At 45.3% G+C, this 16,520-nt stretch overlaps 2 long non-coding RNA genes across 3 annotated transcripts; both read left to right on the forward strand.

Annotated features, from left to right (window-relative positions):
• The first annotated feature begins 10,027 nt into the window (after window positions 1-10,027).
• On the forward strand, window positions 10,028-10,635 carry LOC144166259 (uncharacterized). Of its 2 annotated transcripts, XR_013321615.1 has the most exons (4): window positions 10,030-10,081; window positions 10,158-10,237; window positions 10,293-10,379; window positions 10,449-10,635. It is a non-coding gene; the product is annotated as an uncharacterized LOC144166259 (long non-coding RNA). The 2 variants fall into 2 exon arrangements; XR_013321614.1 differs by having other exon boundaries at window positions 10,028-10,081; window positions 10,158-10,379.
• Window positions 10,636-12,614: 1,979 nt separating this feature from the next.
• On the forward strand, window positions 12,615-15,138 carry LOC144166271 (uncharacterized). The gene is made up of 2 exons (XR_013321619.1): window positions 12,615-12,877; window positions 14,870-15,138. It is a non-coding gene; the product is annotated as an uncharacterized LOC144166271 (long non-coding RNA).
• Window positions 15,139-16,520: the final 1,382 nt, after the last annotated feature.

The raw sequence follows: 16,520 nt of genomic DNA on the forward strand, positions 1-16,520 counted from the left end.
TGATGCTTTAGTGCATTAAAAGGCGTATTTCCAGTAATTCATTTATTTTTGCCAGCTTCTGACACATCTGAATAATTTCAATCTGCATCCCCCACAAGTTTGCAACACACGAGGACAGAGAACTACTTTCTCAGGGTATCAGTCAGAAGATCGTGTGTAACTCCTCCTGTCTAGCTCATTCGCGAGGTTCAGCGCTCGTCGATAAGTATTCAAGATGCGTAGGCTTCTGTACGGTATTTTTCAGATGCTCTTATGAAGACTAAACAGTGTAATGCTACGTACCAAGCAGCGGCCGCAGGGGGGGGGGGGGAGAGGGGGGCCTATACGAGCGTCGCACAGCTGGAAATAAAGCGTCTGTCTGCTATTCTTTCGTTGTTGTTGACTTGCATCAGGCGAATGTTTTTTGTTTCTGTGCCCAACGCATTAATTTTTCTGCACCGTCACAAACGTCTCCCTAGTAGCACAAATTGTTGCCGCAACGTTTCTGCCGTGTTGCCAATGTTGTGTAACGTTAGGCAACGTTACACAACGTGGTGACAATGTTGCCGAATGTGGGCCAACATTGGACACATTCAGCAACATTCCCGCAACGTTTACAAACAACGTATAGGCAACGTTGCCCGTATGCACATTTTTCACGTTGCAGCAATGTTGCCAAATGTGGGCCAACGTTGGAGACATTCAACAACATGCACGCAACGTTTACAAACAATGTATAGGCAATGTTGCCCGTATGCACGTTTTTTCACGTTACAGCAATGTTGCCAAATGTGGGCCAACTTTGGAGACATTCAACAACATGCACGCAACGTTTACAAACAACGGATGCGCAACGTTGCCCGTATGCACATTTTTTCACGTTTCAGCAATGTTGCCAAATGTGGGCCAACGTTGGACCCATTCAAAAACATTCATGCAACGTTTACAAACAACGGATGGGCAACGTTGCCCGTATGCACTTTTTTTCACGTTCCAGCAATGTTACCAAATGTGGACCAACGTAAAATCAGTGTTGGACGCATCCAACAACATTCACGCAACGTTTAACGCATAGGCAATGTTGCCCACATGCACATTTTCTTGCGTTGCAGCAATGTTGCCAAATGTGGGCCAACGTTGGATACATTCATGTAACGTTTAAAAACAACGCATGAGAAACTGCCATTTCCACGCTTTTTTCGCGTTGCAGCAATGTTGCTGAATGTTGGCAAATGTCATATTTATGATGATAAACGATTTCACGTGGAGTTACATAAGCTGCCTAAAAATTCAAATGATCCCGTACAGCACACTTGAATGTTTGCGATATAGTTACAGGATACGTTAATTTCGGGAGTGTGGTTAAAAGTGATCAACGCGTACGTACAGTTTCTACATATTTAGCAATGCTCACGAAAAACCTTCAAATTAACATTGTCTGTGTACATGTTTATCTAGGTTGCCGCAATATCGAGGAATGTTGAATGTATAGCAGCTTTCCATTTATTTATTATGTGAAACACCACACTAACCCAAGTTTTGGAGAAATTACGTCGCCTAAAAAAGTTCAAATGGTTATGCCCAATGGACGTCTTAGCCACAGTTCACTGCAACGTTTTTAGATTAGGTTGGTTTAGAAAATGTTGGTTCACTGTACCATCGCCTCGTGTACTTTAATTACTGTACTTTAGCTGCATATAATACGGCACTTACACGCACACGCACGCACATATATGAAATCCCCATCGTCAGCCTGTCTACTGCAGGACGAGGGCCTCACCCATGCAGGAAAGAAAAGTATTCTTTCCCCCTTGCAGGGCACTTGCTTCGCGCCATCTCCGCGACCCCGACCTGCCCCGACATACAACCTCCCCCCCCCCCCCCCCCCCCTCCCTCCTCGCCCGCTCCATCGCAAGGGGAAAAAACGTGGCCGAGCTTTCTCTTCTCGCGCAAACCCTGCCGCAGCCCAAAACGAAGGATCTGACGCCCCCGCGCCGGCTCCCTCCTTCGCCCTGAGCACGGCTTTCGAAGCTCCTTTCATGGCGGCCGAGCTCGTGCGGGTCATTCAAAATGCAAAAAGGAAAAGTGCGCCCGTAGCCGAGAGGCAGCACTCGCGCCTTCTTGACTTTGCAACTTCCACTTGTCTTCCGGCACCCTCCCTGCTCAATTTGGCCTCCAACTTGTCCCTCCCATCCTAAAAAAGAACAAATCTCCCAAACTTTTCTCCTCATTTCGTCCTATTTCATTCACGAGCGTTGCCTCCAAAATTCTCGAATCCATGGCGCTCGCACGCCTCGAATTACAAGTATGCACGAATCTGCAACTTGAACCCTGGGCCGCAGACGGGTTTTCCTCGCCAGCGCAGTGCCATTGGATTCAATTGCCGACCTTGTCTCTGCACTAGAAAACGCGAAGGCTACCAAAAACCGTGGCCTTTGTCGTCCTTTTGAACATTCGCAAAGCCTTCGACCGCTTACGCCACGAGGCTATTCACGATGCAGTAAAACGCTGCAAAATTACTCGGCCGTCACCCTCATCTCCCCCGACGTTACAAGACTGGACGAGGCCCGCCACTCCATCGCGCAAGAACCAAACAAGCAATACCCATACGCGTGGGTTGCATCATGCAATGCACCCGCTCGCATCCCAAGCATCAAATTTGGGTGACAAGAATCCTGCCTACTCAGCAGGCTCCGTAACTGGCTCCGTACTGCAGCCTCCGTACCAGTGCTCACCTACAACTGAATGAGAAAATCAACAGTCCCACTTGTTCTTCATCCACATAAATCAAGCAGCCTAAAATATAGAATCCAATTCGCGAATCAAACATAAAGGCAAACCAGATTTCGCTCAAATTCCAAATCAAATAACTACCCGCTCTTCATTTAAAATATGAGTTACAAACAAGCCAGAAAATATTTTGGAGCTGGAAAGACGGGGATGAGGGGAGATTTTAACTAAGACACACTTTGTGTGGCTGGGGCCCCTATATGTACACCACGCTATGAATGCGAATTCTCAGTGTAAGGAAAAATGTAAATTTGTGGACGTCCTAGTGATATCGCGTAATGATGTTATAACACACTTGCAGTGATATCGCATGGATGTCCACAAGCAGATGATCTTGGGTGAAACATATTGTATGGACATCACATGAATGTCCTGAAATGACATTGGATATTGTGACCATTTGTGGATATCCTATGGACTTTCGTGGTTTGCTGGGTTCAGAGGCAGACCGCAAAAACCCTACATCGATGTGTGATCATTTAGAAACACAGCTCTCGAAAAACTGCAGAAATGCATGTGGAGAAGTGTCACGCTGAGCGTGTAGATTCCCTCATGAAATCTTAAAGGAACCGTGAACGTTTGAACGTTTCTCAAAACGAAAGAAACGCGTGGTGCCGGTCCGACGGATGGCGTAGCCAAACTCGGCGGCAGATCCGTTTATTTTAGTCCCTCATTTGTTGGATGATCACACAATGTTATCTTAGAGTGGATGCAGCCTCGAATAAAATAATACCGCCATTCCGCGCATCGTGCGTTACAAGCCAGGTGCTGCACCGTTCTAAGACGGTCATTTTTTTCAAGATGGCCGCCGGTTGTTCCATGAATGAAATTCGTTTTTATTTCATTTTTTTAGTAAGCGGGTAAATCTCATCGCCGTTCTTGGTGTTAATGAAAATATACCACAAATATGGCACCTTCGATTGAAGGTTGAGCGCGAACGAAATATTTTTTTGTTCAGGAAAAACTTACAAAAACACTCATTTATTGCTGTATCATTTTGTAAAGCTAAAAAAATACACTAACAGGCTTCGTTTACGTTGGAGAACAGAATTTTAACAGGGCAGGCAGGCAGATTCCCGATCATAGCCAATACTTTCTAGCCTCACTAAGTTATCAGTGTCGTGCGTGAGCTCGCGTCATCCGCAAATTCCCCCGCAATGATCGTGTTGGCAGTGGCATTTCTTTGTGTTGCACATGGGCCCGCGGCGATTTCCTCCACGTGTAAGAAATCGAACTTCTATTATTAGTCACGCAGGTGTAATTATTATAATCATCAAAAAACTACGTCCGATAAACATACAGTAGTCACTCGTTATAACGAAATCGCTTTATTCGAAATATCGCTTCATTCGAAATTTATTCTGGTCCCAACCCAAACGGATGCATTTTAGGCCGCATTACTCGAAGCGCCAGAAGAGCTTGACCCGCTCAGAGCGAATTAAGTGGCGAGCGGAGGCGTCGCCGTGCCGCGGTGACCCAGTGGCGAGTCAGGCTGTCAACATGGCAGGTCAACACAAGCTGGTACTTCGCCGGCGGTTTTCTCGACCCGGTCATGCTCGATTCGGGTGATCCCCATTTTGGGCAAACGGTCCAAATGCGTGGTAGGGTCATTGAACTTCGTCGCAACACATTGGTCAAGGGCGTGGACACGACGGTGCGCGAACACTGGCAATCGAACCGTAGAATTGGCAGTGTCGCCGACAACGAGGCGCCGAAGAACTCTTGTGTTGCAAACTTCACGGCTGCACAACTCGGGAAAACAATTCCCAGTGATCATGCAATGCCCCTAATGCGAAACCGATCAGTTTTCATGATTGTGCTTTGTACGCCCAATGAGCGGTTAATCTTTTTATTATTACTATTTATTTATTTTTTGAGCTCAACAAACAACCTCCGTCTCGAGCTACGGCATCTGCGGCGCTTTTCAGCGCAAAACTCTCGTATAGCGTTTCGTGACGCCCGCACGCCCCCCTATAAAAAGGGCACTGCCGCTGCCAATTTTTGTGGGCGGCGACCATAGCCTCCTGCATTGAAATGGTCAAATTGTAGCAGGGGTTGCTCTCGCCCGGCAAGAACATGAAACAGCCACCACAGCTTACTCTGAATAAATTTGCTTCAGTGAATACATTATGGTTTGATTCCTCGCAGCTGTGGCGTATAATAAGCTAAACTGGTTTAGCTTTTCTCGAGTGGTTGCTTATATCAATATACCGCTTATAACGAAATTTTTCGCCGTCTTGCTGACTTCGCTATAACGAGGGATTACTGTATCTGTATTCTACATGTTTCCTCTTAGTTTTACGGAATAGCAAGCTCAGTTTAAGCCAATCTTTGCAGCGCGTTATTTGTTTTCATCAGTAAACATGCAATAAGTTTGTGTTCCCCCTCGCCCCCTACTTGTTGCTTATCCCTGCTGCATTTATATGTCCCATTTGAACTTCAGCCTTAGTAATATCGCTCAAAAACAGTCACTTTCAAAAGCAATCATGACTTTTCTGTACTCGTCGTGCTAGTCGCACTTTTCTTATGGAGTTGATGAACAAATTTGTACTTTTTTACGGTGAGGTGCCCACAATAATTTGGAGATATGACTCAACAACGAAGCACCTTATTTCTATACCCGTTTTTTTTTTTCATTCACTTTTCCTAAAGGTATATACGCATACGACGTATACACGCAAAAATTTCTTGGCGGCGTGCATCTGACACATGAGTTTCTTGAGGACAGATTGGACTTACAATAACTCTAAGCGGGCGCTTTTGTTGGCTATGGACGCGTTTCCGTGAAGTCCAGTCCCCGCGAAATTTGTGAACATGTGCAATGAAGCGTCGCTGTGCCACACCTAGTAAAAAGCCAATAAACTAGGCACGACAGTCACGCTCTGAAAAAATCAATACCTGCATTGTAAAGCAACTTAGATCCGTGTAAATGACACCCAAATAATCACGTGTTTTAAGCAGAATTTCACTGATGTACGAAACCAACTTTTCCATTTTGCGAATGCGCTCTTATTGGAACATCCGTGCGCTCAACGGTTCGCACCAGCCCCTGCAGGTCGTGTCGCTCATGCAATTGGTATACCGATTGTCTCATCTTATAGTGTGATTTAGTTATTCTAGAAACCCACCACAGTGGCTGTTGTGCTAGCGCTGAGTCCAAGGATTGAGCCCGAGGACGCGGGCTCGATTGCAGGCCGCGGCAGCCGCTTTTTGTGTGTGTGTGTGCGTGTGCGTGTGCGTGTGCGTGCGTGCGTGCGTGCGTGCGTGCGTGCGTGCGTGCGTGCGTGCGTGTGCGTGTGCGTGTGTGTGTGTGTGTGTGTGTGTGTGTGTGTGTGTGTGTGTGTGTGTGTGTGTGTGTGTGTGTGTGTGTGTGTGTGTGTGTGTGTGTGTGTGTGTGTGTGTGTGTGTGTGTGTGGAGGCGAGAAGCGGAAATGCCCGTGTGTTCGGGATTTCGGTGCACGTTAATTAGATCCCCAGGTAGTCAAAATTAATCCTGAGCCCTCTACTACGGTGCGCCTCATCGCCTGTGTAGCGTCGGCGCATGAAACCTCATAATCAGTCAAATCAGATATTTTAGGGCGATTTTAACACATCATTAAACACATCATTTAGGGTGCCGCGCAGCTTTCACCCTCAACTGTGCGTTGTCACGTATGGCCAACTATCGGGCTGTTTTCGTGAGTCTTTTACAAATGCCACTCGGGTACGTTTTTGTCCATGTGCATGCCGCATATATCCAGGAAACTGACCAAATGCACAGCGCCTGCTAATTAACCCAACGCGCGCGTGAAACGGACGGCGCAGCATTTCGACGTCGTGAGGCACGAATGAGAACTTGGGTTTCATTGCCGTGTGTTATTTTGCAATCATTATTTGCTGAATAAATAAACAAACTGGAATTTCAACAAGAAAATAGCTTTTTATGCCATCGTCAAATGGTATCTACTCCGACTTGGCTTCCTTTACGTTCCATAGCCGCTCACTTCACCATGACATCATACCGAAATTTAACGCGGCCTCTTTACAATGGAGATGTGTTCTTTTGGGAAACGTGCACCATATGGAAAGACAAAGTGATCGGGTATACGCCGTGTTTTTCATTCGAGGTGTTGGCCGTATCTTTAAGAAGTTCGCGCACATTTCTTTCATAACTCCCTGAAAACAGCATCCAGAAATGACTTCCCAACTTTCCTTTCCTATTGTTAAAACATTGCGCGCCTTCCTTTGGGAGTAAACGGTTGCATTATAAAAAGGTAATCGTGCATCGACAAGGAAAATTTCCAGTTCCATTTTGCTAAGTTTTCACAAGCGACTCGCACTGTTAACTTTCTCTCTTAAAGAAGTACTGACACCAAATTTTTGCTTCATGTTTTTATTCGTTAGGTGTAATAGGTGTAATATTTGGTAAACGTTGCCGTGAATGGGTATTCTAGCGATTGCGCGATTACAATGGCGACCTTCGGAAGCCTATTTATGGCCCCTTTAAAGCATGCATGGCCGGGTTGTTTTATGTTGCCGCCTGTATATCCTTAAACAAAAATAATCTAGATAGAAGGCTCAAACATTGCCTTGTTGCTGGATCCTCATAATTGCTCGAAAAAATTAATTTACTGGAGAAATTTTATATGCAAGCTATATAAATTTCTGTGCATCATATGGGTGTGCGAGCCGTATACATGTCGCCAGCTAATTACAATCGTTTGTTTTCCCTTCATATATACATTGCCGCAGTAATTACGGTTGATTTATGAAATAGATTAAAGCCCAAAGTTCATGTACTTTAAATTGCCCCCTTCTTGTGACATTTAGTCACTGTTATAGCCCCTCTGATCAGCGAACGTTCCAACTAGTCCACACCTTGCACCTTTGTTTGAAATAGACAACATGAAGTGGGCTGTTTTATATTTCAACTTCCCCATAGACATTTCACCTACCTCGAGCGCCAAAGTCAGAGCACCATGATATTGTAACATATATGAAACAATAAAACAAAACAAAGACCTAACCCTGGTGTGACACCCATTTTCCAGGAGATACTGCCTGTACGAAAGCTCATTGGCCTATTTCAAGGATCTTTTCTCATTATACAAACGAACCTTCCAAGTAACCTGAAAATTTTTGCTCTTGTTCCCTTCCAATAGCATTGCACACACTATCTTTAGATTTTTCCTGGTGTAATTTTTATTCGTAAGAGGTTCCAATGCATCGAACACTTGTCGCGTTCTGCTTGTCGCGAAACGAAATACAGCAGGGCGCCAGGCGTTCTCGGAACCCCGCCTTTTTCCGAGACTTCAGCTGGGAATCAGGCACGCTGTCTCGCGCATTCCTTTCTTCCTGCATGCCTTATTTTTTGTTTTCGTCGACGCTCCGTCCCGTCCCGTCCCTTCTGTGTGTCGCGAAGGAAGTTTCAGCAGCCGAGCGCGAAGATGGGGATGGCCGAAAAAAAAAAAAAAAAAAAAGACCGAAAGAAAAGGCTTTCGTCCTTGGCCAGCGTCTTACCCTCCTCTCACACGCGCACACGTGCGCGCCCCTCGCAGAGGGGTCCTCCCCTCATGCTCCTTTGCGACTGGCAGCCGGCGGTGGGTTGGGAAGAGTAGACGAAATGCGCGCGCTTTTTTCAGAAAGGAGCAGCCATAGTGACAATCAAACGGAATGGAGAAGGAACCATGTCATACGAAATATTGTTGTGTGGCCGCATGTTACGGCGAATATTTGCGGGCCGGAAAGTTCATAGCAACCGACCAGTGAAGGTAAGCGCTCGATTTTCTGAGCTCGCCTCGTTCTTTCGAATGCAGTTTACTTCGTAAAAGAGCGGGAACAAGATTGCCCTCCCGTTTCTAACTTCTAAGCATATCCTTGCTTTTGTGAATGCGTACGGTTGTAAAAGGGGAACACGTATTCACTTAAATTTTATGGAAAGAGTATAATGAGAAATCAGGTGGGCGCTCAGTAGTAGATTTTTTGTTATGATGCTGAAATCGAGTGTATATATGTTCTGCAAGAACCTTGATATGTACGATTGGCTTTTAATTTACTTCTCGCCGCAGCTGCTCACGAACGCGAAAAATACAACTAATAAATATAACTTTGTTATGTTTAATTTTACGCGAGTTTCGACGGCATGCTGTAACGGAACACAATTCAGCGTTGCAGTTAAGGCGCAACCACATGCGACGTTTTGGTCGCGTTTGGAGACCGTCCGCGGCGACGCGCGTTCAGCGCGCGCCACCAAATACACAGCAGCGCGCTCGGAGCGCCGGTGTCTGCGCATCCCAGATTTTCGGTCCGTTTTCGGCGTCTGCGCCGGATGTTGCTGTCCTCAATTTCCGGTCCCCCTCCGCACGCAACATGGCGGCTCTTTATTTGGCGGCTCTTTAGCACTTTATTTAATAGAACATCAATTTAACGTGTTTTGTTAGTTGAAGTTTTGATTATTCTTCAGTTTATTAAGAATGACTTAAACAGAACGATGCTGCCTTTACCAAAGTAAGTCTGGCAACTTGGATCGGAGAAGCGCTCTTCGCGCGTCTCATGTGGTTGCTCGCCCTCTCCAACGCCCGTTCCGCGTCGGCGCCAGGCGCCGCAGACGGTTGCAAGACGCGGCCAAAACGTTGCATGTGGTTGCGCCTTTAAGCCATATGTTATCAGCTGCTTATGCGAACCATCTTACGATGTAAAACAACGCCTGACGTCTTTGTAGTATTCACATATTTTCCATGTGAAAGGCTGGTCTACGTCGGATGCTTATAACTATAACGAAAATAAATGACAAATAAAAATAAATAAATAAAATGATCAAAAATAACTAAAAATAAGAAAATAAAACAGCTCAAGCCAGTTTTTAGCACATTTTTCGAGAGCAAAAGGTAAAATTAGGCAACCAAGAAAATACACGGTTGTAATTTCATCTAGTTGTACATGTAATGTTTCCCTTCTTTACATTTGCCTGTTTACTAATTTTGTTCGTTGCGTTTTTATGTTTATGGCCATTGAGGTAATTATCGTCCTCTTTCAATGATTGCCGACGTACCACGTCGTCATCAGTTGGTCGGCTTCTCTTGTTAATTGAAAATTCTCTGGCAAGCTGTCTGATCGAAGACTTTTCACTTAATTACTCAATGGCCTGGAAAGAAAGCTGTAAGGTATTTTATATAATTCAGTATTTTATCCTTTTCTGTTTTCCAGGGATGCTTGAGAAACCAACTCAAGCGATGTGCGTCATAAAGTTGGTTCGGGCATTAGAAAAAGTTAAACAAGCAAGACAAAGTGAAAAGTGAAGAGGCCGGTTTTGCTATAATATTCCTTCCTAAAGGTAAGGTTTTCTCTATTAGCTAAAATTTGCTTCACTTCAGTTTTCTGAACCACTTCTATACACTGTTTTGTTTCAGAAATACCTTATGATTTACCAGCACCACAACATTGACACACGAATAAGCTCATCTGGCAGCAAGCGTCATCCAAACTGCAGGTGAGCTTCTGAGCACCCTGTGTGTTAGAGCAATGCCATTTTGTTTGTTTTCCAGGAATGGCAGTCAAACCTCATTTGAAGTGCCAGTACAAGAAAATTGATGAGGCCATATTGTATGCCAAAAGTCCTGGTGTTCTGAGAGGTGAGACATTGTCTATGCTGTAACAACTTTGCAACTTCTCCTAAACTACAGCTTTTTTTCATTTTGCAGAAGCGTGGCAGTAACAACCCCATGTTACTGGGTTCATGGCCGTCAAGTATGTCATCAAACTGACTTGTCAAGGCAGAAGAACAAGCAAGCCCAGGAGGAGAAAAACGAAGACAACGGCTGAAACAGCGTACTTGCGAAATTCAATTGCTTTAACACAATACGTATTCTGATCGATTGTTAATGGTAAAATAAAACGCACATGTTCTTTCATCTTAAAGAGTGTCAGTGTTGTTATTTACGCTAGCTGGCATGTTCCTTGCTTTAAAATTCCGCCATTTCTTAGTTTGTTATTTTGCCCGACTGCCTTAATTGCGTGTGTTGGTCAGTGTAGGGATCAAATGTATGAACATGCAGTCTAAAATGCCAGTTTATACCTTTCAGGAGTTTATAAGGACGAGGTTTGAAGTGCTCGCTTATCATGCAGTCAACAATCGTCTGTCTAGGAAAAAGTTAACTTATAATATTTCATCTAGTTATTGTTGCATGTATATTAGATACATGTAACTGTAAGTTACCTGTACATTGCTGCAATATCATCGCTTCGTAAGAGAAACATTGCTTGAACGTCATATCAACAGTGCGCGGATGCGGCCCTCGTGGGGAAAAAACGTATCTTTAAAGTCGCAGTAACGTTGTAGGAAGCATCGCTTGAACATGATAGCGATGTTTTCTCAATGTTACCCGCACGTTGGAAAAATATAGCTGGAAAGTTACCGCAAAATTGTAGGAATGTTATTGCAACTTCATAAAAACATTGCTTGAACGTTGCAGCAACGTTCTTTGTATGCTAACTTCATGTTAAAAGTGTGGTTCTAAAGTTGCTGCAAGATTGTAGCAATGTTATCACAACGTCCAAATGGTACAGGGATATGCTTAAATGTGGTATGCACGTTGCGAAAATGTAGCTGAAAAGTTGCTGCAATGTCATCAGAAAACGTCTCATAACGTTGTTCAAATGTGTCCCGCACGTGGCTGGAAGGTTGCTCCAAGAGTGTAGCAACGTTGACGAACGTCAGAAGCAACGTTATCCAAACATTAAAACAACACCCTTAAAACGTTGCCCCCATGTTGGAGCAATGCTAATATCATGTTGACGCAATGTTTCTGGGAAACATTGCACTAACGTTAAAAAAAGCGGACATTAGCCACGTTTTGGCAACGTTAAGGGGAAACGTTGTGGAAATGTTCGGGCAACATTCTGTGCTACTAGGGCTTATTGATAGGCTTGGGGATGTTTGGGAGGTCACAGAGATCGTGTGGGTATTTTCTTCAGGCTGTATGGCATACATTCCCTTCTCTACAAATCGGCTTTCGTTATGGCTGCATGCAAGAAGGTGCATATCCGCAGCGTGCGTTGTTTATTCACATGCAAATGCAATCAGAAGGTTTGTGCTACGTACGCCACCGCGGTCGCGCCCCAGACGACGTTATCCAGAGTACTCGAAGGCGGCTTTTGTGCACCGAATTTCTATCGTTATCCTCGTTATCATAACGAACCGACTCTCAACGTTACCCGAACAATTATGACATGATTACGTCGTTGAAGGCTTGATATACTCGCTAACAAACGCAATAAATAGCATACATGCATACATTACAAGAATAGAAACCGATGAATATTTCCAAGCAGCTCTTTATTGTTTTCCAACCCTTCCAGGCGTAAAGAACAAATCCTGGTCTGCTCATTATGGGGTTCTATGAATTAAAGAGAATTAATTTTACTTTCTTGTCCAGGACCCTATCAGCTCGATTTACGGTTAAATAAAGTTTTTTCCTCCTCTCCCCTTAAGTGCAGTTTTCCTATAACGCATATCTGAATATATGTATCTTTACCGTAGGCGTGACTCGTTTTGCTCAATAAACCTCCATACTGGTTAGAAGCCTAGTATAAAACCAGCACGCGCCTACTAGTGGGTTATTTGGAAATCATCAAACTATTTTTGCAGCCCATAGCGCATATCGGCATAATTCCATGCCATTTCAACGTAAAGTGATGTGATACAATACTTTCGACTGTTCGGCAAGGTTGCAAAAGCTGTTTTACCTTACATATGATTACCGGGAATCGTAGTGCCTTCACGTGCCCAAGCCGACAGCCTCGGAATTTGTTTTGGTGTTGTATTTTCGCTATTTTCGGTTGCTAGCAGCTGTCTGTGCCCTTACACTCTTAGCCAAAATGGGAGAAAATAAGACTAACTGCAGCAATTACGCCTCGCGAGGAACATTTAGTCCCCAAAAGACCAAACGCGCCAAGATTAGGGCCGTGTGCAAAATGAAGGGACCAAACGTTGGTCCCTCGACGCGAATGGGACCAACGGAAAGACTAACAGCGCCCTTTGCTCCCGCAACGTTGCTGTTGCTCCCCCTGGCGGGGACCCTCCGGCTTGTTTCTACTTGTTCGGCGGCCAGCGGGGACGGACGTGCGAAAGGTGAGCTGCGGCGGCGACCGCTTTTCCCCATTCGCCCTTTTTTTGAAGTTCGTGAGCTTGCATCGTAGCGTCAGAGGGCCAGCTATTTTTTAAAACCAACGCCAGTCGATTCGCTGTGCGTTACTGCCGACGGCGACCTAATTTTTATTTGTTTCGGTCAATATTTACCCAATTTTTTGCTTAACCCTAAAATAGTAAAAATGCAATTTCTCTTTAAACAAGTGGCCCAACCGCATAAATAACCGTCCCAGCAGGAGCAGCGTACAAAAAGGAAGCTAACCGCTAACTTCTTTTCTGTTGAAATTGCAGTTTTAATACATTTATAGCCAGAAATGTCAAAGCGTGGTTAACACGTGGCCGAGAATCTTGAAGGGCTCTAACTTTTTAGGAAAGCATATGAACACTAAAATAACAACATGGTGCTGTTAGGACACAAGAATTACTCGCAGACATATTAAATTTTAAATGAAAACGTGATATTTTAAGCAGGAAAATTACAAGAAGTCTGGCAGAACGCCGGAACAGCAACGGACGCGTACACTCTGAGGCTGAGTAGGGCAAAAATAGTTGCACCCTCGTAACCGCAACTACGCCCAGAATAAAACTTGACAAAAACGGTTAAAATCTGATGTAAATTGGCTGAGTAAGGCATTTTTTTTCATAATTTGCAGAAGCCGAACTTGTAATCTGCCGGACCACAGCAGAACGGCAAAATGAAGTCGTCCTCGAAGGCGCGGTCTGACCGCCGTAATAAAAATCCTCTAACAAAATCGTAGAATCTTTATGTATCTCACGGCAAGATTTTTTTTTTTTTTGAGAATATAGTGTCATCTAATGGCCCCTTTTCCAGTACCGGCCCTCCTTGTGGCCGCCACGGCGAACCTAACTGGCAGTAACGCGCCCCCCCCAAAATTGTTTGGCTTTCGGGGAACTCGTTCACGAAACATTCTCGTCCTGCAGTTCTTCCCGCACCCACCCGTCACCCGTGCCTTTCACATGAATTTCACAGTAGCAGGCGCACGCTCGCGTGACTCATCTAACGTGGCCGAAAGCTTCCTTCACTTTTTTTCATTTTCGTTGCTCCCTCACTGGTAGCCAAGCGCTCGCAGCGTGGTCAGCCTCAAACATTTTTGCCCCTTTTCTTTGAAAGCCTTTTTTTGTGTGCACGTACGAACTCACTGGAACTGTCCGCAAAGAGGAAATAAAAATGTGCAGCCATAGCCACTCCCCATGCAGAAAGCTGAGAGGACGCGGTTTTGTTTGTTTCGCCCGAGGCTATTTCTTAAACATTGTTAAATTTAATAAACATTGAGAAAATTTGGCTCTTAATACATTTTCGAAATAACAACGCATTCTTCGACACCGACATCACAGCCAGAAATCAATAATGACCTTGTTCTATACAAACCCGCACCATCAGCGCAGGAAAGCAGGTTTTCTTCCAATAAATAAATATTCCTTCTTGTTTTCTTTTTACTTTTGATTGCAGTCAAACCATTTTGATTAGAGCTGGTGCTGACAGGAAGCGTCTCTTTCCCTACATGTCTTGTGAAAGAGAGGGAAGAGGCCCTTGTTTCGTGCTACGTAAGCCTCTGAGAATTATAGCGAACCTGCATGCGAGAAATGAGCAATCTTTCTATTTTCTGTTGCCCTTATACAGTGGTTCAATGCGTTGAGTGAGGGAGCTTGAGTCCCCAGGTTCTATTGCTGGTTTGAGTGGCGTCTTTTCTGCTGGAGTCGGAAAAACAACAATGTCTTGAGTTTCGCTTGTTAACTACCGTGGCCATGGTCTTAATTAATCCGTAGTCTTATGCTCAGTGCAATTCACAGGCCACATTTGGCTGCACTACATAAAGCGTTGATTTTGCTTCTTTTTGCTTTTTGAGGTACTTTTTACAGATGCTTGTTAGGGCTGCTGGAAACTGCGTTTTTCTCAATTTTGCGTCCTACCATGAATAACACTTGTTTTGTTGCCCTATTTATTTCCTGCAGGAGCGTGACGACATACGCCCATTGCCGACAGCGTCACGGAGGATGGCTGTCTCCTCTCAACGGACAAGTACCTCAAGACAAGTGGAGCACGCTTGCGCCAAGGACAGCAGCCATGTATACCCGGAATAGCCCAATACTGGGCGCATCGCCTCAATAAGGTGTGCCGTACAGGCCTTCGAAATAGAGACTCCAACGTCAAGAGTAGAGTACGGTTTACTTTTGTTGTGTATGTTGCTCACACAGTGTTGCAATAAAAAGCTTGAAAGTAACATTTTCTTTGTCGTGAGTACTTTGTCGTGAACAAGTGGCCAAGAAATACTGCTTCTGGTCTCTTGTGTTTACTCCTGTCTTCTGAATTGTCGGTCTAATGGAACGACAGTCACTCATGGAGTATTTGCACGAGCCAGCATATCGTCTTTTAGTATGCACGGTTAATCCAGAGGGGAGCATTTGCAGGGATGAACATTTAGTCTTGAAAGCATCAATTGGTCTAGGGAGAGTAATGGGAAAGATTAACGATTGATACTCAGAGGACCAACGGTTGGTCTCCAGTCGACTAACAGGGGTGACTAACAGTTGATCTGCAAGGGACCAACAGTTAGTCTTTATGGCGGACCAACAGTTGAACCATCAAGGGACTAAGTGTAGAGGGACTAACAGTTGGTACCCTTGCCGTTAGTCCCAAAAAGGACTAATTCTAGTGGCAACGCAGTTAGTCCCCAAAAGGACTAACGCCGATGCCCCGTTAGTCCTTTTTGGCTAAGAGTGTAGTTCGAAAGATTGCTTAATACAGGAGCTGACGCATGGCTCTGACTCTTCGCGCTCCGCGCAGGGCCGGCTTCGCAAGGAATGGGGCGACGCCGGCAATGTTTCTACCATAGCGGTACCCAAAACTATACTTTAAGGGCACTGACACAACATTTTGAAGGCGAGATAACTTCGGAGATAGATTGGTGGGAACACATATACATCATCTGCAAAATATCAGCGGCGAATACAGCCTAGAACATATTTAAAATCAATTTTAAAGTGAGCGAAACGCAACCGAGCAGCCAGCAGAGGACCATGCGCAATCGACATCCCGAGGATATTGGGTAAATAAACAACATCCAAACACGTCACGAGTTTGTAATGGCGCTTCCGCACTGCCGGCGTTTTTCGCCGGCTCGCCCGGCTCGCCGCTCCAATCGGAGGGCCAGAGGGCGGAGCTTCTGCTCTCGAGAACGAACGACCCGATCGTTGGCGGCGGAGGCGCCGAGATTTCGTCAGCTCATCGGGCAGCTGGCCGCGACCAAAGTTCTACAGCGATTCCAGGCACTCTGTTTCTATTACTGTTCATTACCATTGGATGCGAAAACGCGCCGGAGGCACGAAAAGCCCATACTGAGCTAGCCGCACGGTCGCTGTGCAGGCGGCGGCCACGGCCGCGAAGTGGCCCAGGCCGGCGCAGGTAGCTCGAGGGATAGCTTGTTACCGCGCCTGCACGAAATTGTCCATAAGTCCCAATCATGGTAGCTTATATGAGAAAAAAGTTAATGATGCGATGGCGGGTTGCATTAAAAATTGTCATCTGCACCGCTTACGAGAGCGGCACTCGAATATCCGCCGCAGTGCTAAGCCGAACACATCTGTAGGCGGACCTGTAGGCAGA

The sequence above is a fragment of the Haemaphysalis longicornis genome, unplaced genomic scaffold (genome assembly GCF_048455015.1).
Source record: "Haemaphysalis longicornis isolate Haplotype H1 unplaced genomic scaffold, Haemaphysalis longicornis Haplotype H1 scaffold_1, whole genome shotgun sequence".
In the NCBI taxonomy this organism is placed as follows: domain Eukaryota; kingdom Metazoa; phylum Arthropoda; class Arachnida; order Ixodida; family Ixodidae; genus Haemaphysalis; species Haemaphysalis longicornis.